Source organism: Macrobrachium nipponense, chromosome 44 (genome assembly GCF_015104395.2).
Source record: "Macrobrachium nipponense isolate FS-2020 chromosome 44, ASM1510439v2, whole genome shotgun sequence".
Lineage (NCBI taxonomy): Eukaryota > Metazoa > Arthropoda > Malacostraca > Decapoda > Palaemonidae > Macrobrachium > Macrobrachium nipponense.
Genome location: NC_087221.1, coordinates 51220128 through 51245276, shown reverse-complemented (window position 1 = coordinate 51245276; position 25149 = coordinate 51220128). Strand labels below are relative to the sequence as shown.

The following is a 25149-nucleotide window of genomic DNA, read 5'->3' as shown; positions in this document are numbered from 1 at the left end:
AAGCAAAAATTTACAGGAACACAGTGGTGACCGAGGGTGATTTAACAGAGGGGAACGTAATTATCATTTTCCTCGAAATAATATAAACAGACCACGAAGCAATTCACGACAAGAGAGATTCTTCTCTCATAATTAGGATTAGCATTCTCACAGCACTTACAGTCTGTTCCGCATTCATTCGTTACGCTGATATATCACTGCTCCAGCTGGAAATAATGCTACGTTTTAATTCCCATTATGAACATATTAAGGAGTTAACGTTTTAAACAAACGTTATTATTGTTCAATATTGAAATCATTCACATATGACTGGCTGAATGATTGCCGTGTCGCACGATCTGTGGCGTAATTCAGTTTAATGTACATGCACACATACACCACACACACATGTATATAATATATATATATATGTGTTTATAAATGTGTATATTGGTTAGGACATTCGCCTCACCATCAAGAGGTCGACCCCCCGTACAGCCGAAGCAATTGAACGTTCGTTCCACGGCATCGATTTTAACCTAGAAATAAAATCGAGTACGTGGCTGACAGTTACCTGTGATGGGTCGCCAAAAGGGTGGAGATGGGCTAAGAACATCCTAACAAGCCGGGCTAAAAACCAGTGTTGCCATACCGGCTCAAAAAATACGAATGAAGCGTTTGTGTGTGTGTGTGTGTAAAGAGGGGGGGGGGGAGAGGCGAAATTAGGGGGTCCACGCGTGGGCACTAAGAAGTCTACAACAACTGTACACATGGCGGAAAAAAACTTGAAATTCTTTCTGCTTCATCTTAAACAAACTTAATCAACAGTATATTCGTTCTGCCGACGATCAACATGTTCTTCTAAAAGAGAAAAGCAGACTCCACTTCATGATTGCTGCAAAGATGTTCATGCAGGAGGAATATTAAAGAGATCACTCGAGTAAGTATTAAGTATATGGTCGACAGGTACACTTTTCAGAGTCAAAACATATATCGCCGTAAATGTGTCTTTGAAGTCAGCATTTACATGCATAATCGCTCACGAATATCCCATTTATCTCCATTTGGGAGCTCTCTCTCTCTCTCTCTCTCTCTCTCTCTCTCTCTCTCTCTCTCACTTTGTAGCTGGATTTGTCTGCCTGCTGCGAAGCCTGTCTATTGAAGTAAGCATACAATTTTTTCCCTGACTTTATTACATGTATACAAACGCACCTCGATTTAAAGGTCTGTCTGTCAAAGTGTTTAACGAGAGACCTTTGGGAATAAATCTCTTTATAAGCTGTTATTCTCTATTACATGTTACTTAATATACATACAACGATGCATGGGTCCTACCGAGATCCGAGAACAGTGATGAAGAACGATACAACCGTATAGCAATCTCGCCTAATCCTTCGCCTCTTTCTACCTCCATCTGACTTCCATTTCCGAGATCAACTTTGGTAATCAAGTTCGCTGCAGCAAGTGGGTAAGCTGCACTTCCGTCTTCTGTAATGAATCGTACCAAGGTGCCTAAGCAAGAGGCGACATTAAGGATATTGCAATGGCTTCCTGGGAACGGTGTCACAGAGGCAATTTGCTTTGGGCAAAGCATCGTGCTTTGACCAATACTATGTCTGTTTATTAAGCTAATCATCTCTCACAAGCTTTTTGTCTGCCTAAACATCTTTCTTATCATTCTCTCTCTCTCTCTCTCTCTCTCTCTCTCTCTATACATACACGTGACCCAGAGGTTACGTCAATGTTTATGTATGTCTGTTGACTACGCTAATTATATGTCTCACAATCTTTCTGTCTGTTTATACATCAATCTTCTCTCTCTCTCTCTCTCTCTCTCTCTCTCTCTCTCTCTTTTCCTGCACATACACGTGATCCACAGCTTATGGACCTCATACACGCAAATACATAAATAAAGCTTTCTTTCCCCTTGTGTCATCCCGTCCGCTATAATCCATCTTTGCAGTCATTTGTCAAAGAAAATGGTACTTCGTTCCTGCAGACCACCAGCTGACTCACTTCACCGCCTTCATGACATAACGGTGATTACCAAAAGCTGTGATTCTAGGCTGCTTCCGGTTAGCTGGCCAAACTGCGAACCCTGAATAATATGTGCAGCATTCCTAGACAAATATGAAATTTTGTGGTGTGGGGGTAGGTTGGGCGGTTGGGTGGAGAGGGGGTGGCCAAGAGAGATTGGCCCTGCTTTAAAAGCACCATTCACCCTTGTCTCATCCTTACTTTTTAGGGTCTTATTTTCAGCTGCTGCAGGTTTGGTTATGTATATATATATATATAATATATATATATATATATAGTATATATATTATAATATATATATATTATTTTTTATTATATATCCTACGTACCTTCCAATACTTCTTTTTATGGGGCTGTTTTCCCTTTCATCTCATTACGTGGAAACCTGTTCGGCAAGTTGACGGAGCTCATTTTTGGCTTGTGTCCTACCCTTTGCGCACATTTTGGGAAGCAATAATAATACAAATTTATGCAACGAATTCTCGGAAGGCTCTCTCTCTCTCTCACATTTCGCAGACGACGCATGAGGCTGAATAATAATAATAATAATATATTTCTGACATGAGAATGGAGCGCAAAAAGGGGTCATTAAAACGGCGCAAACAAAAGAGGGAAAAAAGAAAAAAAAACACGAGGCCTCCTCAATAAAGGAATGCAGAGGGAGAGGGATATAATGATGGAGAACAAGGGAGGGGGCAGAGAGAGAGAGAGAGAGAGAGAGAGAGAGAGAGATGAGAGAGAGAGAGAGGAGAGACCCGCCAAGTCAAAAGCCAGACGCTGGAGAGACAGGGTGTTGCCCGAAGGGGGGTTGCCCGAAGGAGGGTTGCCTGGGGTAGGGAATATGGGGATACCCACGAGGGGTGGGGGGGAGGTAGGAGTCTATTTGATTGGTGGGTGATGCTTAAGCCTGAGAGCGAATAGAGAGAGGCGGAGGGGAGCGTCCAGAGGGGACTGGGGGTGGGAGAGGAGGAAGAGAGGGGGGATTGGGGAAAGAGGGGAGGGGGGGGGGGGAGATTGTGAGCATAAAGGGACACAGGCAGTGCTGGATGGAAGCTTCTACCACACCCTCCAGTGTTCACAATACAATTCAAGTGAATTCAGACGCACAAAACGAACCAAAAAACAAAATTCGAATATTCCCCCCAAGCGCCATCGTCTTCGGAGTCTTGAAGGGAAGAAGGAATAGAATTGAAGAGAATTATATACAATTTAGGCAAAAGGCCAAGCTCTGGGACCTATGAGGTCCTTCAGCGCTGGAAGGAAAACCGAGAGGAAAATGTTATAAGGGTGTAACACGGGGGAAAAACGAAAAAACCCTCAAAGCAGTTGGACTAAAAAATAATTGTCGGAAGAGGGCGGAACGTAAGACGGAATAACGAATACGAAAGGTGGTACAGTAAAATGAATGAAAGGGGCTTCAGCCAGGGGCCGAAGGGAGTTGTACTCACTAAACCCCCTACGGAGGAAGGGAAAAGATGCGGGGGCGGGGGAGGTTAGAGAACAGGGGATCAGGAAACACACAGGGAGAAGAACATACAAACAGCATCACCACGATCCATTATTTTTTTCTCCTTTTTCTTTTGTAGTCCGCCCCCCCTTGGTTCTTCTCGGTCTCGCCCCCCCCCGGCCCCCACACCCCCGTGGATGTGACAGGAAGACCAACTTAGCGCCCTCAAAAGAAGTGGAAGGGGTGGGGCGGGGGGGGGGGGGGGGCGGGGAGGGGGGGGGGGGGGGGGGGGGGGTGGGGGGGGGGACGTTCTTAGTGAAATGGACTGGGAAAAATATCGACGCGAATACTCTGAATCTTAAAAAAAAAAAACAAAAAAAAAGGGGGATCAAAGGAACTTTACGAACAGACACACATTATATATATATACATATATATATATATTTATAATATATATATATAATATATATATATATATAATATTATAGTTATTATATATATATATATATATTATGCATAAATAATTACCTATTTTTCGTGAAGTTATAAAACAATACTTTTTTTTTTTTTCCTTCTTAATCATACGACAATCAATTCATGCACCTCCACAATTTTTACACCTAAACCCACCGTTCACTATCACATCATGTAACGCTTTACAAGCTCCACTATTTGCTTTCAACACCGTAAAACATTCACCTTCCAGCACCGAATCACCATCGCTGACACAAACAATACCAAACAACAGATCACAACCCGGAACGATGTGACAAACAATATCCGGAAGTTAAATTCCCGGGAATCTCTCTCATTGTTAGATGAGTCTGACTCTTTTCATTTAACTTCGTTAAAGACTAAAGGCCAATTCATTCCTCTCCTTTCAACGCCTTCGTAATACAGGAGCCTCACTGACCTCGATACGCTGCATATAACTTCGTACTGCTGTGCGTGTTCATTAAATCGATCTAACGAAAAGAAATGTATAAAAAAAAAATCATTCGCTTGAAAGGGAGACTTGACTATAATTCAAAATACATGTAAATTTGTGTGATGGCAATAAGACTCAATGAATTAATCATAAAACATAATAAAATGATGCCTCGGTAATATCAAAGGTGCAATGCAGAACGCAACAAATAAGTAAATAAAAAAAAAAAAATAAATAAATAAATAAATAGTAATTACATAAATAAATAAATAAAGCAGCAATATGACTACTCTCGACAATGACAAATTTAAACTTTTACCTCGAAAAGCAATATATATATTGCAGTTAATGAAAAAAAATCAGTAAAATTAGATATGTAAATAAATATATACACGAATAAATAAAGCAGTTACATGGCTACCCTTGACACTGACAATCCAAAAATCTTCCTCGAAAAGTAATACAGTGCAGTTGATGAAAAAAAAAAATATATATATATATGTATATATATATATATATATATATATATATATATATATATATTATATATATATATATATATATATATAAATCAACCGAACTTATACGAACGTATTTTCGCATCAGCTTCAATCGCTCTATAATATTTTGTACTACTGCCTGCTTTGGGGTCTGTGCCCAATAATTGCTTTCACTTTTGAACCATAATTTGTGTTTTTGAATACGTAAAATGCAACCGGCTAACGATGATAAAGTCAGCCCCTAAACGGTATCCGGCCTCTGGTTTAATGACACAGGGCTTAATAACCTCCGATGACTTCATAAAAGGGGAGGACGATTTCATGATTTTTGGACAGACCGCAGATTTCACGAAATGGCAGGATATACCACTGTTTCATGAAATGGCACGATATGTCTTTGTTTCATGAAATGACAGGATATGTCATTGTTTCATGAAATGGCAGGATATCCCACTGCTTCATGAAATGGCAGGATATACCAGTGTTTCATGAAATGGCAGGATATACCACTGCTTCATGAAATGGCAGGATATACCACTGCTTCATGAAATGGCAGGATATACCACTGCTTCATGAAATGGCAGGATATACCAGTGTTTCATGAAATGGCAGGATATATACCACTGTTTCATGAAATGGCAGGATATACCACTGTTTCATGAAATGGCAGGATATACCACTGTTTCATGGTGCTACGTAATGCTATTCAAAGATAAAGTACGGTCAAAATTTTGTAAAATTTCCCGAAGAGCCGTGAAACATTCGTAAATACTTAAAAAGCAAATCTATAACGAATATTTTTTTTTACTCCGTCAATCTCATCACGAAACTTCTATCACAAAGGGACACACCAATTTTTAGGAGGTTATTCCTTAGACGTCGCCAAAAGTCACAAAAATATCGTCCCCCCCCCCGCCAATTCATCATGAGTTACAATGAGAGATTAGAGCCACCAAATCGACTGCATTCAGTCCGAGATAAGGAATCTCTCCACGAATGCGGGTTTTTGTCTCGCCGTGGAATGGAAACAGAATCACAGAATGAATTCATCCAACGCCAAAATTGCTACTTGAGTTTTTCCCTTTCCTTTCAGAGAAAAATTGCGTCATATATTTTCTCTCTGACATTCCTTAGTCACCGATTCGACAGACGCCATTATAGAGTCCGTCTTTCGAGCTTAGAAAATATACCCATCAATTAGAAGCAATTAGGGGAAATTTGTCGACGTTTCTGCAAATTCTATGACTCGGGACGAAGATAATTAATGAGAATAATAATAATAAGGATTAATTTTTCCAGACCCCAGAGTCTTACAGAGACTCTTCTCTGGCTGGTTCTCAGAAATTAATCCCGAGACTCGGAACGAAGAAACCGCCCACGAGATGGTAGGAGGGGTTGGTGTGGGGGGGGGGGGGGGTGTCAGCGAACGACACAAAAGGGGAAGGGGGAGAGAGGGATGGGGAGGGGAGTGATGTGACTCGACTTCTCCACGCGCCAGTGGTAAATGAAAAATGGTCTTGGGATAAAAAAAAAAAAAAAAAAAATCGACCCTCACAAGTCGCATTTTGCTTTCTGAAATAAGACGAAAGTTCATAAAATGTCCAAGACGATATAATATATAACTGCGTCGAATGCTATGCATCGTTATGCCTTCAAAAGAAACTAAAAATTCTATTAGCGCAAAGTAGACGAGTTCCCGCATTCCCTGCATATCTATGCAAATGTCGTGACGTCACGTTCGCGCGCCCGCGAACGAATCTCTTTTCAATATGTCACGAGTTGGGAGAACGAAATCTAAGTAGCAAAAGTTCAAAAGCCTTTTAATTGACTAAATAAACAGACAACGAATATAAATGGTGACTAAAACCTTCGTCTTCCTCGTCAGCCACCCTTCCTTGATGGCGTATCCAATAGGAATTTAAATGACTTTAAATGTAGATTCACCTTTACAAGCTCCTATGAGTACTACGTCATTCATTGGTCATTTTGTACTCATATAGAATTAGACCATTTTATTCAGATTTTTTTTAACAGAAATAGTTACAAAAACAAGTCTCCCGCTTCAACTATATATTTCAGAAAGAGTACCGAGCATCAATAACATATGAACTGAAAGTACTGTAATCAACAATGCCAATTTAGTAGGCAAATGATGTTCGCCTGCATTTTTCAAACATTCCATTGCAGCACCACAATGTGAAAGAGCTTTTTTCTGGACCCTGAAAGCTACTTTTAATTTGCGTATTATGAATGTCAGCAGAATGACCTCTCAGAAAAGGTCGAAAATTATTTTTTTATTTTTTTTAGTTTTCTGTAAAAGAAAACTATTGAGATGGCTATTTGCTGTCCGTCCGCACTTTTTCTGTTCGCCCTCGGATCTTAAAAACTACTGAGGCTAGAGGGCTGCAAATTGGTAAGTTGATCATCCACTTTCCAATTATCCAAACTGTAGTCCTCTAGCCTTACTAATTGTTATTTTATTTGAGGTTAAAGTTAGCCATACAGGCCACCACCGGGCCGTGGCTGAAAGTACAAAAAATTCAATTTTTACCTGTATACAGCCATTTTAATGCAGCAAATAAATTTGGACATAAATACCTATGCTTCAATAAAATTCATGATGCTGAAAACTATATACAAAACTGATTCATTTAAAACTACAGTACGATTTGATGTCAGGCGATTTGAAAAGGCTTTGATAAAAATAACTGATTTAACGAGGCAAAAAGAATGATTTACAATCATGAAAGGTGAAAGCCTCTTTGTGAACAGGGAATCACGCCTACATTGTGTTATATGCTACAACAATTTTTTTTTTTTTTTTTTAATAAAAAAAAAAAAAAAATAAACAAATCAAGTTTAAAATGTTATGCTTGATCTTTCAACACGCTCTCAATTACAAAGCACGTAAATTATTACAACCGCACGATATAAATTCGCACATTGTCAACGCATACAAACTCAGCAATGTACAACGGATGGTTAGGTGACCGACAGGCGTGAAAACTCAAGCATTCCATTGCCTACCAAAAGATGAAAAGTGTAAACATCGTACCTCGTTAATTAATATAATCTGGCCGGAGATTCAGATTTCTGCAGTTATTAACGAGTTAAAGGCACACATGGTGGGGGGGGGGGGGGGAGGAGGACGGGGGCTGTCGACCATTTGCGCAAAAGTCCTCTTCAGCCAACTGTTACTATTCAGAAGATGTATCATGAGTAGTTTTACAGCCAGTTATTGATTTCATAACACAGCTGCAAAGCCTGCAAATGCGGTTAACTATTAATTAATGTAGAGAGCAATTAAAAAAAACAGGTACCGGGTCAACACAATGGGATCTGACAGGAACGGCATAAATAAATGGGCTCACAATGGCAAAAAGTCACATTATAAAAGGAATACGAGACAAACATGTCAACGAACGCTGTCCACAAACGACTTTACTTTAAAAATGAATGCAAACTAATTTGCGAGTCAAAAAAAATACGGGCGCATCATCAATGATGGGAAACTGCAGTTGTAACTGGCCCATGCAAACTTCATGGCAATGAATAAACCATCATACACGACTCATACGAGAAAGGAATACCAAATTCATAAGCAAACCCTCTACCTAATGACCGAGTCAAACGTACATGGGATACACGAATAGAAATTCATTCGTGAGATACGTGAATGGGAATCATGTGTGTAGCACTGTAGCACACACACACACACACACACACACACACACACACACACACATATATATATATATATATATATATATATATATATATATATATATATATATATATATTCTTGCGTATTTTTGCACCTTTGCAGTGCACTGGTAAGAGGTTCAACAGCAAACTGAATACTCTACTAGATGCGTTCTATTACAGGTATAACCCATTGTCTCCCTGCTTACCTAAGCCGCGCGGAAAATACCAGGCTGCTACTTGACTGTGGTGGCTTACAACCAAGAAAAAGGAGGGCATGAGGCCTCCAACCTCACCCCCCCCTAAGACTGGCTCAAAATCAGAGGTAAAAACTTCACGTAGCCATTCCTATTAAGCCAATTGTAGTTTTTATACCAAAATCTGACAACTTAATAAATTATAGAATCGTAGAGTATTTTTGGATAAAAGCTACTCTTTAATTATAATCATGTTATGTTTATAACTAACAAAGGCGTACATATCACAAACCTTGAATAAGCAATGACATCAAAATAATACATACATGAAAAAGCCGTACAAATTTAAAACACAAAGCATTCAAGTACTAACACAAAGTCCGGTCAATTGGCATAATGCAGGGCACAATATGACCATTGAAAAAATACTACGATTAAAAGAAAAACAACCAAACAAAAAAATTCCATGACTATTACGGCGGTTAAACCCCGCGCTTTGTTCCGGGATACTATGATGAATATGATACATCCTGTTTAAATGATCTCTCTCTCTCTCTCTCTCTCTCTCTCTCTCTCTCTCTCTCTCTCTCTCTCTTTAACGATAAATTCAACAACGAAACGGCTAGTTAAAACGTAAAAGGTTTATGCAGACAGTTATCAACTCATTGCTTCTCGCACTCGTGCAATAATCATGTTGATAAGATTATCCCACGTGAAAAGCAACCCGTCCTCTCTCTCTCTCTCTCTCTCTCTCTCTCTCTCTCTCTCTCTCTCTCTCAAATCTAAATTTACCTTTCAAGTCAACTGTGACATGGTTAGTTGAAAAAAAGTTTTAACTGACAATTAGCAACTTACCAAACTATGACATAATCATGCTGATAAGATCATACCACGTAAACAACTCTCTCTCTCTCTCTCTCATCTAAAATTTAACTTTAAGGTCAACAATGAAACGGCCAGTTGGAAAATGGTTTCATCTGACATTTATCAACATATCAAACCTCATGAAGTCATCAAGTTGATAAGATCATAACCACGTGAAACCCCCTCTCCTCCTCCTCCTCTCTCTCTCTCTCTCTCTCTCTCTCTCTCTCTCTCTCTCTCTCTCTCTCTCTCTCTCTCTCCACGGCCTCCTTCACACTCAGTATCAGCCCATTCCAACACTGAACATAACACATAGGCCTTATTAGCCTTATTATTCGAATTTATTTCATCCCCAGGGTAGTGCAATGAACACATCGCCATCCAGGGTAGCACCGGGTCATAAACTTTGACGTTTGGATATATATATATATATATATATATATATATATATATATATATATATATATATATATATATATATATATGTATTATATAATATACTTACTTGTATCTCCGGGGAAAAGTATGCAAAAATAATCTACGGTCATCATATACATAGCCCAACTTCATTAACCATACAATGGTTAAACTTATTTTACTTACATTCATTCTCTGCACTTTTGATCTCACTGCCAATCAGCTGATAAAAAAACTATAAATATACGTCGCAACTTATGCTACTTATATGAATCATAAACTGTGCAGTTATTTTTTTATTTTTTTTTTTTTAGTACCAAGCACTGGTCATGCCATTTAAATATATGCATATAATGTATGTACGTACATATACGTATACGTATATGTGTGTGTACATGAAAAAAAGAATAAGAGCCGCTATCCGCTCAGACCGATCACTCCACCCGAAAATCTCCCTTGAACCACGAGACGAGACAAATCCAGGGTAAAAAGTAATTCGAAGTCCTTCCCAGTTCCTGTACCCCCCAAAAGTTGTGTACAAACACACACACACACACACAAAGGGCATAACATTCCATTTGGTCCTGAGCCCCTGGCATTATGAAGCAAGCCCCCAGGCCTCTTCCTCCCTGCAGTTGGAGTAATCTGGGTCATTCTTACTTCTTACTTTTCTTTCTCTAGACCTAAACGTGACCTTGTCTGGCATTGCTGTTTATCTCACCTCTCTCTCTCTTCTCTCTCTCTCTCTCTCTCTCTCATACACATATATTTTCGTATATTTTTTTCACATTTTATTTTTTGCCTTTATTCAAGTCTGCAATTTTAATGTTTTTGCAAATGATAGAATCATTTAATTTGTTTTTTTCATCCAAGTGACTTTTAAATGGTTAAGGTTTAATTCTCTCCCAAATAATAGTTTGGAGAGGATTTTTGTATCGGTGTCTTTGACTGCCATTTTCATTTCCTCGTTGGAAGAGTGGTTTATGTGCTCGCCTCCCCATTCAGTAGTCCCGAGTTCGATTCCCCGCTCCGCCAACGGGGAATCAGAGGAATTTCTCTCTGGTGATTAGAAATTAATTTCTCGATGCAATGTGGTTGTTCGGATCCTACAACAAGCTGTAGGTCCTGTTGTTAGGTAACCAATTGGTTGCTAGCCACGTATATAAAATATCTAATCCTTCGGGCTCAGCCCTAGGAGAGCTGTTAATCAGCTCAGTGGTCTGGTTAAACTAAGATATACTTCTTCTTCTGTGTTTCCCAATATAATCAGCCACTGGAGGTCTCTCGTTGGTTCCGTTTCCCTCGACTTGTAACTTTTGTTATTCAAGTGGAATATATATATATATATATATATATATATATATATATATAGATATACATATATATATATATAGATATAGATATATATATATTATATATATATATATATATATATATATACAGATAGATAGATATATAACTGCTTTGCAGATTTTGTACCGATTCTTATTCCACTCCAGAATATCATTACAGAGGAAATTAAACCTTAACTACTTAAAAGTGCTAAACATTTATAACAAACCAGTCATTTGCATGAAAAACAAAATGCAAAATTAAACTATCCTATTATGTGCAAAACATTAAAAATTGCAAACTTGAAACCTTTGAGGTGGTAACAATGAATAAGGGCATAAACTCAAATGTGAAAGAAATATGAAAACCTACGAGAGAGAGAGAGAGAGAGAGAGAGAGAGAGAGAGAGAGAGAGAGAGAGAGAACCCAGATTACCACTGGGCAAATATGATTGCAAGGGAACCTCAAATCCAGGAGTAAAAGAGCGGAAAATAACCTTTTAATGTTCAATAAAACGGAAAATAGAAATTCCAAATACTCTCACAAGATGGCTTTCAGTTTACGCTCCAATGGGCTTTTAGCAATGCCTAATGATGGGCTGTATATTACGAACGAAACGTTTGAGGTGCAAAAAGATAGAAAAAAAACTTAAAAAAGGATTTCGTTTTAAAAAGTTACGGAATAAAGATAATACTCTGAATGGGCAGTGTATTTATTATAACAAAAAAAGTGTACACATTCTATGTAAATGATATATATGCACATATTTATACACGTACATATGTATACACATACCTATATAATATATATGTGTATATATTATATACACACAAACATATATGCATATATATATATTATACATATATAAACTTACTTTATACAAACATTTCCCTATAAATTAACGCATACACCCACGTAAGTAAATCCCGTATAATTCTAGTTACTGAAAGCATCGTGAAGTGAATACTCCTCTATCTCGTTCAGCCGGGAGAATTAACATCTGCTACTAGAGATAAAAGTACGTGAATACTTGCAAGGTCTAGTGTAGACCTTGAATACTTGAATATTAAATACACCGACTGGCAAAACGAACTTAATTCTCAGACGTTGTTGGAAAGTGTTGATAACGTTTTATGAAAATGTAAATACTGTGATTTGATCTACGTGGCACTTTTAGATTCAACAGATCGATGTTATGTTAACTTTACAGGATTACACGTACCTTATTTTTTTTTTTTACTTTTAATATGGACGGGTAATTTTTGCTGATAATTGTTGTAGTTATTTTTATTTTGAAATTAATTTTGTATAAAGTACCTGATTAATGTATTAAAGTTCATTGCCATAAAATGTTTTGAACATCGAGGATGACGCAAGGGGCTTTGGAACTAGTTTACATATTATCAAGACTTCATATGAAAGGGGATATGTTCTGTATCAATGAACCCCCCCGGCCGGGCGGCCCCCCCCCCATTTTTTTTTTTATTTTTTTTTTTTTAATTAGGAAACAGTCTAGTAAATAAATAAGAATATACTTACAAAACAATTTGAGCTCATGGGTCGAAACTATTACGAATATTAGCCTCGTAAGGAACTGAAATCTACACATTTAACGAAAAGGTAGATACCGATGATAATAGTCAACTATTACACCGTACTTAAGTACATTCCCCGAGAGAATGACGAGCGAATCCAATCTTTAATATCGGAGACTAATTTCATTCCACGAATTCCGGTTCTCAGAAAACGCAGAATTGTGCAAAACTCTGAACTATGGCTGGTCAACCAAAAGTGCCCCATTATGGAAAAATACATTTTTACTTGATTTTGAAATCTAGTTTACAGAATTGTCCCGAAGGAGTCTGGCCCCGCCATTTTTTTTATTTTTCTTATATGCCTCGGGAAAATCAGGAAAAGGCGGAAACAAAACCCAAAGGAAAAACGAAATGGGGACCGAGACGAAACAAGGAATTCCAACAGTAGGTTTCTAAGCCTAACGACACAACAAAAGATTTAACGAAGGGCTGGATAGAGTTTTAATTCATTTGAAAAGCAAGAATTATTTTCCTTTCTGTGGTTCCAAGATGTACAGACAGCATATATTTCGTAAATTAGTCTAGGGTTACATTTAGAATCTTTGGTTTAATCATGAATACCTGGGGTTACATGAAACGAGGTCGGTGTTTAGTCACTCCCTGGTACATATCAATATCCCTGTATATTTCCTGCCAAGTTTACATTAGAGCTTATAATTCGACTTCCTTATGTAAGAAAAATTTGCAATCGCACATTTTTGCATTTTGCAAAAAAAAAAAAAAGTTTTACTTTGCACCCTTTGTATCAAATAAATTTGCTTTCCATAATGGTATGAATACATCTCAATTTATGCTCTTCGATTTCCATAATGTTATGAATACATCTCAATTTATGCTCTTTGATTTCCATAATGTTATGAATACATCTCAATTTATGCTCTTTGATTTCTATAATGTTATGAATACATCTCAATTTAAGTTTTTTGCAATCTTCGCTGTTCAAACCCATGGCAAAATACTAGAAGAGAAAAACCAGACACTAAAATCCATGCATTTCAAGATAAAATAAAAATAAATAAAAAATAACAAGGAGAGGCTTTCCGTATCTTCTTCAATTCGACCGCATCCTTTTTCTTGGCTTCCCTCAGAAGTCCATTGCGAAGTTTCTTTCCCTGGGAAACGAATGAAAGACACAGAAGACGAAAATCATCAGATCGAAACAAACTTCTTCGAATGAGAGGCATCTCGAGATGAGCAGCAAAGGACAAAAAGACTTTAGGATTTTAGGATAAAAGGACTGATGCTGGGATTGATAAAACCAGATAATGGGCAAAAGAAACTTTAAGTTTGTCCTGCTGCAAAGGATGTAGAAGGGTTAAAACCATTCACAAAAGAAAAAAACCTACCCCAAACTCTAGTTTTTTCCAGAAAACCAACTTAGTCTATTTTTTCCCCCAGAAAACCAACTAAATAAATTAAACTCAATAAATTCAGCATCTTGGCAGCATGAAGGTGACAAGGAATAAACATAATCCCCTTGAGTTATATTTAACCAATTACCCTTCAACAAAATACAAGAAATCTACACATTTCATTATTAATTTCTTGAAATGTTTCAAACCGTCAATGTCACTGACGAAACTAGATATATACCACAATATGTAAATGACGTGAATATCTAAACTGTACAAACAGTGCAATATGAAAAAGCTGATTAAAACCAATAGATGTAGGGGATACTGTTGATTAAAAACTGCTCACGAAGAGCATTTTGTTTTCATAACAAAAAGGTTCAAGGCTTAACTCAACCTACTTGTGAAATCTAAACAAAAATCCGTGCTTAAGTGATCAGACTCTCTAATTTATAACTTTCGCATACTGCACGATATAGATCAAGAATACTTCAACAAATTACATGTGTCGGTCTATGAAATTAAGATTAAGACATACTACAATGCTGAATAAAGTAGAGCTCTACTGAGAACATTACTATTTCTATAATTCCGTAATACAATTACGGATATATGGAAGAGGAAGAAACACAAATGCATATAATGAATCCTTCACCAAATGGCAATAAAATAATATAACAACTGTCTTATTTTAGATACAAATGCCTGCATCGTAAAACACAAAACTTAGTGTAAAGATAAAAACAAAATAAGCTAATACATAAAACAACCGTCAAGGTCACAGCAGTAATTTCACGAGCAAGTGAAATACTTCTATAAATACTTTTGAATTCTCAAAACACGCGATGGTGATATGCAGTGTTCGTGGAGAATAAATCATCACAGAGATGGCGACCTTTTACTTCGTAGCAAATACGCTATATTTAAGAGCAATAAAAATATTACACCGATGATGTGGTAGCTGACACTTGGCTTCTAACTTCATGACAACACGACCGTATCTACTAACAAAAATCAGTTCACTACCAATAAACGCGACACCTGGACAATTTTATACATAGCCTACTGCGATGAGAAAATCCTCAATAACAATATGTTATAAATGTCTATCATTCACACTTATAACAAAAAATCCTCAATAATAATATGTTATACATGTGTATCATTCACACTTACTTGAAAAAGCCTCAATAATATGTTATACATTGGTATCATTCACACTTACACGTAATACGGACACTATCATCTTTGTTCTAGCCTAGCAGTATTGGCACAAAACACTTGGGTTGCAGAGAGAGAGAGAGAGAGAGAGAGAGAGAGAGAGAGAGAGAGAGAGAGAGAGAGAGAGAGATAGGCATATGCTCGGTTACTGTAGTTTGTATGCTGCACGGTATTTAAGTCACGGTATTAAGTAAGGGATTAAGAGTCCCTACTTAGTCCCACGGCAAAGTTTACCTCAGGAGATGATTTACAGAGTGAGTAGAAACAGAACAAACTGGAATTACGACGAAAAGGTAAACCTAATTTATCCCTGCATGACTACAGAGATCTATGACAGATATTCTGAGAGAAAAACATTACAAAATATTGGACCAAATCTTGCAATAAACGACAAGGCCAGGCTGAAAACTAGCAAAGCCCTGAAGGAACCAAAACTATGATTAGCAACAATAACGAATAATTGCGATTTTTACAAATAACAAAATTACATGAACAAATTTACTTTCAGTTCTAAAAACCCCTCTCGCTCTCCCTTTCTCTGAGCACGTATATTCATATTTTCTTTCCCATCCTTATCGGTAATCTTATCTTCGACACTCCAAAAGAGGTTTGCACAAAAGACAACAACTGCGCCTATATCTGGAAACATAATCCTTATCTGAGATGATAGCACACTGAGACCTCTGATTCACTGGGTCGGGGAAGAGCGACCACCCAGTACTCAGTAGTGTGAAGAGCCTCTTTTGAGTAGAGTCGGAGGAAAGCTCAAAATAGGCCTAAGTGCGCATGCTAACATCTAATCAAGACGATTACCTTAGAATTAGACTAACATCAGTCAAAGGAGGAAAGGAGTTCACTTATTCCATCACTTAAAAAGCCCTACTGTCACTGTATAAAATAACATCATCAATACAGATTTCACCTAAGTCTAATTCATGTCAAACATTCTATTGACAATTTTCTGAAATGTTACTTGGTAACTGTTACTCCCAATTTAAAACTAAAACTTTAATTATTACAAGATAAATAATCATGTCAGTCTGTACTTCATAACTTTAATTAGAATGTTACTAAGCAACCAAAGTGGTCAGTCTTTGACGTTAAGACACTATAAACGCCTTCTTACTTAATCAGATTACCTATATGTAAACATTAAGACACTATAAACGCCTTCATACTTAATCAGATTACCTATATGTAAAAACTAATATATTACCTGTCAACTATTCCTGCCAATCCCAATATCATGATGATTTTCGAAAAAAATAGATATTTGTCAACTAGGATTCCTGGCAATATGAATATTAAATCATATCAACATCACAACTACTACTTCAGTCACCCTTAACATATAAACATAGTGTGTAACTAAATCGTGCACGTCAGATGTTTGCGTCAGTCTGAATAGGAACAGTATGGAGTACTATCAGAACTATAAGTAGTACTATAAGAACCAATCATGGTACTACTATACTATAAGAACCACTGATAGTATTATTATGCTATAAGAATCACTCATGGCACTACTATGCTATTAGAACAACTTACATTACTATTATACTATCAAAAATCACGCACAGTATTACTAAACTGTAAAAACCACTTATAGTACTACTATACTATAAGAACCACTTATAGTACTATTATACTATAAGAATCACTCATAGTACTACTATGCTATAAGAGCCACTTACAGTACTATCATAAGAATCACTCACAGTATTGTTAAACTATAAGAACCACTTCTAGTACTACTATAATATAAGAGCTCCTTATAGCATTACTAAAACTATAAGAACCACTTATACTACTATTATACTATAAGAATAGAGAGAGAGAGAGAGAGAGAGAGAGAGAGAGAGAGAGAGAGATGCAGGCACGAGCTGTTCACCTTGTAAAAGCGTACGCCATCCAACCAACGCATTTAGTAAGCATCTGTCTTAGTCATGAGGAAATCTTATGAATCATTTCATCACATTAGGAGAGGATTACCTCCCCGAAGGATCGCCGCTCTAAATTCTGAAGGTGAATTTGCCTTGGTCCTGATCACTCCAGCGGTAGTCATTTCTCGCCATTCTCCAATCCTGCTTGACCTACTATCAACAACAGTCGACTGACAACAATGTACCCAAGTGACTGTTTAGAGCAAGGGAGAAAAGCTGGAATTTAACGAAAAGCTTCCGTACCTTCCCGGGGTCAAAACCAAATAGGCCTAGATTACTTGCCCTATACGGCAGGATAGAGAGAGAGAGAGAGAGAGAGAGAGAGAGAGAGAGAGAGAGATAAAACCTAGTTGGCCAGCCACCCATTTCAAAGAATTAGACTGCTAAAATTTATTACACCGATGGAACGACAACCCTGATTTATATATTATATCAGTGCAACATTCACTCTACGGTAGCTGACTTTCATCTTTAATGGTAGCTAGCCTCTTCCCGACAGAACCTGGGTTTCTAAGCTACAGAAACGGACTAAGATACTGTCTTATTCCCTCTCCTTTGTGTTTGTGTATTTGTGTGTGAGCATTTGTGGCAAATTACCATCCAAAATTTCCGGACGAAGTTACTAGCCCCGGTAATTATGAACAACAGCCAACTAACCACTAAGGGCATGATTTACCCCTTATAGACCAACCGAAGTACAGTTGGGTGCAGCTTAGCGTGCATATATGGCTTTTATGAGGCTGCTTGCTCAGGTATGTGGGCACTAAATGGATTTACCTTCGATACAAATGTCGCTTGAAGTCCACCTCATGACGAGACCTCACAAATTGAATTAAAAACGATTCTTACGTGAGAATTAACCCTTAAATTGAATTTGAAAGAATTGAATAATATATATAATGAAATATTTTGCTTCGGTTGTTTACTATGAAGACATATTTACGAATTAACTTCATCAAAAGCACGTATAATGGGGAAACAGTAAGTTAGTGAGCAGCAAGTTAGAGCATTAAAACAATCCTCTCCTTTGTGATGAATTGTATATGCAATTTAGGGCAAAGGCCAAGCACTGGGACCTATGAGGTCGGTCATTCAGCACTGAAACTGAATTTGACAATAAAAGGTAAGAAAGGTGTAACAGGAGGAAAATCTCGCAGCTACACTATGAATAAATTGTTAGGAGAGGGTGGACAGTAAGATTGAAGAAAGAATATGAAAGGAGGCACAGTAAGAGGAACGAAAGGGGGTTGCAGCTAGGTACCGAAGGCACGCTGCAAAGAACCTTGAGTAAAGCCTACAGTGCACCGCACGAGATGCACTGACGTGGGCACTACCCTACTACGAGGTCACTTTTGTAGGTTAGTTACTAAAGCTTATTGAGTCCATTCACAATAAAGGTCACACTACACTATATGGAACTGCCCAGTATAGACTAACAGTCGGTAGAAGAACCTGGTGTTATCACTATCACAAGGTACTACAAAACAAAAGGATTAATTGCTTTGAAAAGAACACATTCCTTGTAATAGGCTACATAACTCTTGACAAACGTATCCCGTTCATGTGATTACTGAATGAGAGATTTTCCATCAGAGCAAAAGATTCCTAAAGACAAAAATATCAACCGTGAGGGAAATAACTAGAGAAGCCCATAAGCATGAAAGTCTAAAACCTAAGAATGTACTTCCTTACTTAAGAAAAGAAAATCCATAACACTGTAGAGTATTTCCGCGATATGATTCAACGTAATCTGATTTTTCGAAGTAAATGGATGACTGATCTACCAGTGGAGGCCAAACTACAAAAGCACCCAGAAGAATTCCAATAATATAAAGCTGAATGTTCACATCGAACCCAGGCATATCACAATGTTGCAGTACATTAACACTAAGCTGAAGCTGAGGAACGTTCATACGAACGAAATTCATTAACGAACTATCCTTAGTATACCAGTTCAATGCAAAAAAAAACAAAAAATAATATAATAATAATAACAATAAACTAATCATAATAATGAATGGATGATGATGATGATGATGATGATAATGATGATGATGATAATATAGGGGTTTTTTTATCCTTCCCGTAGTGCAATCCAGAACCATGTATATGATATTTTTGTCTTTTTTAACCTTTACACGATTTTGATTCTTATGCTACTTCATACTGGACTCAAACTATAAATCAACTTTTAAGTTGTTCTGACGCATACCGGGGTTCAAAATGCTGAATACATATTAAAGAAATCAGGGTCTGTAACTCAGAACTCCAAATCCAAAGAGATATCTAAAATAAGTAGGAGTGAAACTGAACAAAACCAGCCATTTAACTCCTTAAATACAGACTGGCAGACATGCCACCTATCACCTTTTGTATGACGTGACGCTACGAGCTAAATTTATCCCATAAACAAATTAACATTTTTCATATATAATGACAACCATGCTCATTATATACATTCATAAATAGCATGTGACCCAAGCCCTCGTTTATTATCTGCAAATCAACATTAAATACCTTCCAGGATTCTACAGCATCAAGAGATGGGGATATTACTAAAACATGCACCAAGAAGCAATGGCTAAACGCCTTAGACAGGCCAGATAATAAACAGCACTCCCTTAATTAAATAAGGAGAGAGAGAGAGAGAGAGAGAGAGAGAGAGAGAGAGAGAGAGAGAGAGAGAGAGAGAGAGAGAGAGAGCGGGTGTTACTGTCAAGTTCACTCTTTGCCTGCTGGATCATGGATGAATGTCTGGAAAAACATGGTCTAACATAAAGAAGTTTTGGGTATTGTGGGGACAATGGAAAAATTTTGGGTTCTACATGTAACAACAACAACAACAACAACAATAATAATAGTACTAATCCATAAAATTATATTCTTAACACTGGATTAGTGTTACGGCTAAAAGTCATAAAGCTTATTTAAAAATATAACGTAATTGTCTTAAAGCAAAAATTAAGAATTCTTGGAGACAAAGACCATTTCCTGACTTTTGTGCAATATGCCACACCAACACTTACAACAACGGCAGCTTTAATTAAAAAAAGAAAGAAAAAAAACCTGCACAATAGTCTTAGTCAATATCATCACCACCATTATATTTTTCCTTTTCAGTGCCGGAGGTACAATGCAGGCCCTAATCGCCTAATGCATTTCATTCTTTCCTTTTCAACTATGTGACTTTTCTCTTCGAAAGGGAGGCTCCAGAAGACTTTAGCCTTCCTTCGATTCACAGTAAGTCTTATTAGCATTAGGTTACAAGCCTCATGGCGATTACCCTCAAATGAAACCCACCACAGTCGACCGACCTAATAGCGAATACATGTTAAAATGATCTGACGTCTCAACACGTGTTATGACATCTCGCAAAAAAAAAAAAAAAAAAAAAAAAATCGCACTGAACAAAATGAATCTCAAGTGTATATACTGTTCGACATGTTCAAGTACTGCCTGTAAAGCTTCGGTTGTACAAACTGTTTAGGAGTTAATCCATATGTTTAGGGGTTAGACCAATGTTTACGTAGAAGTGTAAATGCACTTGATGAAGAGGAAAGCAAACTAGCAGTAATAAGCAAAAGGTTAGGCCTCATGAATTAGAGATACTAGTATATCCCACAAATACTCAAAGGATTACATTTGGTGAATTTCACTACTTACTGCCTGAACTTCTGGCAAATGAAAACGACATTTTCACCCATTATCATTCTAAAATAAACATTAGTCTAGAAACTACTCTGCAGCATTCATATCTGATGTAAGTTGTCGAAAACTCGTGATTTCAGATCTTTTTTAACACGGTATAATTATGCATTAACACATTTTAACATGCATAGCGCAATATGCATTCGCCCTAGTCGTTTTCGGCGGAACTCGCTAGTACTAGCAGACTGAGCGAAACTGCAGTGTGTACAGGGAAGGAGTATGAGAGCCAGACTTGGGAAAGGAAGTGCCTTAATATCCATGAAGAGAGGGGGAAGTCTATGAAATGATCGTATCTGTATGAAGGTGGCAGAAGATATGGAATCAACGTGCTAATGATGAGCCTTCTCTAGAGTTAGGAGCAATTCGCGTAATGGAAATTTTCTGCACATAGGATTCATCAACTATTCGCCAGTTATTAATATTTCTGTGAAAGTAATCACTGTGTTGTTTATTTTGCTGATATCATATATATATATATATATATATATATATATATATATATATATATATATATATATATATAATGCAGCAGTTATTACAAGCAGACAGCAAAGAACGTACCAGCACAATATTCTGTGTTATGTCACAGTAGCCTTCATACCCCGGAAGAGACAGGTTCATGTCATAATGGTCCAACAATGCAGAAAAATATTTGGCTCATGTCTGGTCATGCAAACAACGCCGGGCATCCCTCTGATGGAATGGGCACATCCGGGCATGTGGTACGATTTGCGCCACCCCTGTTAGTGACTGTGGCTATGCCGAGGATTAATCTATTAAATTATCATGTTTAGAGCACGGTCTAGCAAGAACTCGAAGCCGTGGTTTAGTCTTCCCTCCTTCCAGCCGGCCTCTGATACCTGTCAATCACCACCCACCCTTTTATAAATTATATTATTTATATAATATATAATGTTTATTACGTGTCTTTGACAAGTGGGAATAGGCTGTATCAAAATATCTACCGGGTTTTCAACATAGTTGGACTGCGATGGGCATAAGTGTGTAGGAAGATCGTAAAAAAGTCACAGCTGAACAAAGTATACCGTAAAACACCTATTATGGTCGGGTACTACAATAAAATAAAACCAGGGTGTATTAGCACAATACTATAGACAGACAAAGGTGTGATGGCACGATGCTGTATAATAACACAAAAATGACAGCAGATGAGCGCCCGAATAAGTTCCGGCATATGTCAATCGACCGGCTCGAGGTACAAAGTATATTTTTGTCCAGCTACAACTAAAGCTCCAGTTAGAAGCTGTTACTTATGAATTAACGTAAAAACAAACATTATATGTGAGAAAAACGGAGCTTCTGGGCAGATCGATAATACCCGGCGCAGACTAAAATCGAAAGTTAATGAAGACCATTTTCGACATTTTTTTTTGAGAATTTTCAATCCCCTTGGCTAGACCTACTATGTACGTTCCTGCCCTGTAAGTCCTATTTATCAACGTTTAGCCACACGCAACAGGTTTGGGAGTAACTTTTCAAATTTGACTACAGCGATTGCAAACGACACCGAAATCAATTGAATCACCTGCGAATACATTTGAGCTTACCCACCTCTTCACGATACTCTCAAACTAGGCCTACACCATTTGTCGCCTCTATAAGAGCCACATGGGTCTAACGTGATCTATATCAAACTGGCATTTAAAAGAAAAAAAACTAAATAGTTCATACATAAAAAAAACAATTACTCACAGTGGCATGAGATGAAGGTATCTGTCCCTCTATTACTCATCAGCGATGATCCGAAGAGCTAACAAGTAAATTAGAAGAGGAAGCAGGTAACGCCTACGCACGTACAGACGAGTTGCAACACACACTACCTCACTCATCCACGGCCATAGCCACACTGCCTGTTTCGGTTCGGTCAGCCTCTACCGACGGCGGTGCCTGGTTGAGCTCTCGCTCGTTTGGGCGCGGTTGGTCTCCTTCATTTTTTTTCTTCTTTTCCCGTCTACGACGATATTTTCCTCCTTCAGCATCCTTCGTTAGCGGCGTGAGCTGATCAAAGGCGGCAAAGGGTAATGAACATCGTGGTTTTTCAAATTGTATTCGCCGTTAGGTGATATTGAAAGTAATTGAAATTTGAACCAAATCAACTGACATTGCAAAATTGATTTTAGACACTTGAAGTTTATGCCCCTCATAACCGAGGCTATCTGGTGTGATTACTACTTAATCAACGATATATCCTACCCGAAGAAACTGACGCAGACGATACTATCACCTTATTTTCAATATTACTTAAGGTACTTTCATTACAGAAATCATGCGTCACGAAATTCACATTTTCTACTCAGCCATTCACTAGTCTAATGACATTTAGACCTAGCGAGTGGTACTTAGATTTTATTCAACAGCTGTGTCAAATGAACTATAAAACAAATCCTTTGCATTATGTACTTTTACTATTATTATTTAGCAAGTAGTATCTGTCTGGAAGAAAGTTGAATTGTATTTAATATACAAAGCAAGCGTTCACAAAATAGACAATGTAACGGAAAATTTATCCTTGGAGAAGCAGAGAAAGATACGTACTGAATAGAATTAAACTCTTTAAATGGATAAGCACAGGCATACATTAAAAACAAAGAGAAGTCGGTCGGTAAAACGGGTACAAAAGACCGCGTAAAAGGATTTACGACGCACAGAGACGCTTTACGTTGCAGGTAAAATGGCAAGCGAGGACTTGTGGTACTGAGGGTGAATATGCAAAAGAGAAGTCACTCCGATGTTCTGCTCGGGTGAACATCTGGGGAGCCGATGTAAAGGGATAATAAGTGAGATTTGATGAATGGTTATTAATCACGTAGGTATGATGGATGTGTAGGGTATATTCTTGTGCATGCATGCATGCATGCATGCATACGTAAATATAATAATACATGTATACGTATATATATTACATATACATATCTATATCATATATCATTATTATATATGTTATATGTATATATATATATGATTTGATTATATATAGATATATATATATAGAGAGAGAGAGAGAGAGAGAGAGAGAGAGAGAGTGCAGGAGTATATACTAAATCACATGGCTTCCCATTACAGATGAATATCCGATGAAATATTAATTCGCTCTCGTCGTCACTCGATCATTCCATAAACGGAACTCAATGCAGACAATAATCCTTTCCCACCTGATTCCAGATAATGTTCGCAAGCAGTTACAGAGATTAATTTAATTAGCGTGCGAGAGAACGAAGAAGGGAAAATCAACTGGGTTAAGCTTATTAAGGCTTGTACTGGGGATATGGTCTATCGTAGTCATCCTATTCGACTGGGTGGTTTTCATAGTGTGGGGTTCCGAGTTGCATCCTGCCTCCTTAGGAGTTCATTACTTTTTTTACTGGGTACGCTGTTTCAAAGAGCACACTCCTCTACATGAGTCCTGGATCTACTTTAGCATCTAGTTTTTCCAGGTTCCTTTTCGGGGATCTTGGGATCTGTCCATCCGCCTGTGGTGTTTGCGTATGGTAACACTGCGTCCCGGGCTTTACATAGTTACATTGCTTACATTCAACAATAATAACAATATCCTATTTCGAATATTAACGGTGTAATTCGCTTACTGAAATTTATTAAAACACTTTTCAGTTGCAAATGTACTCCCAGATATCCTTTTATTTATCTAAAACTAAATTAACGGGACTATTTAAAGCCCTGGACGCAGTGTTACCATGCGAAAACACCACAGGCGGGTGGACAGATGGAAAAAAACATTGTGTTTCTATGATTATGGGTACAATTTCCACTGGCATATCCCATTATCCTTCTTATTTCTATCTTCAAGTCTTGACACTTATCAATTTTTTCCCTCTTTCTTTCTCATCTACTCTGGTATCCCATGGTATTGCGACATCAATGAGTGCTACTTTCTTCTTGATTTTGTCA

General features: G+C 37.6%; 1 protein-coding gene across 1 annotated transcript in view; it reads right to left on the bottom strand.

The window, feature by feature from the left end:
• The window catches only part of LOC135204360 (serine/threonine-protein kinase OSR1-like), a 368965-nt gene extending 345877 nt beyond the window's left edge, over positions 1-23088 (bottom strand). Inside the window, exon 1 of the mRNA XM_064234579.1 lies at positions 22936-23088. The gene's annotated coding sequence lies outside the window, so the exon portion shown is untranslated. The remainder of the gene's footprint in view (positions 1-22935) is intronic.
• Between the last annotated feature and the right edge of the window lie 2061 nt (positions 23089-25149).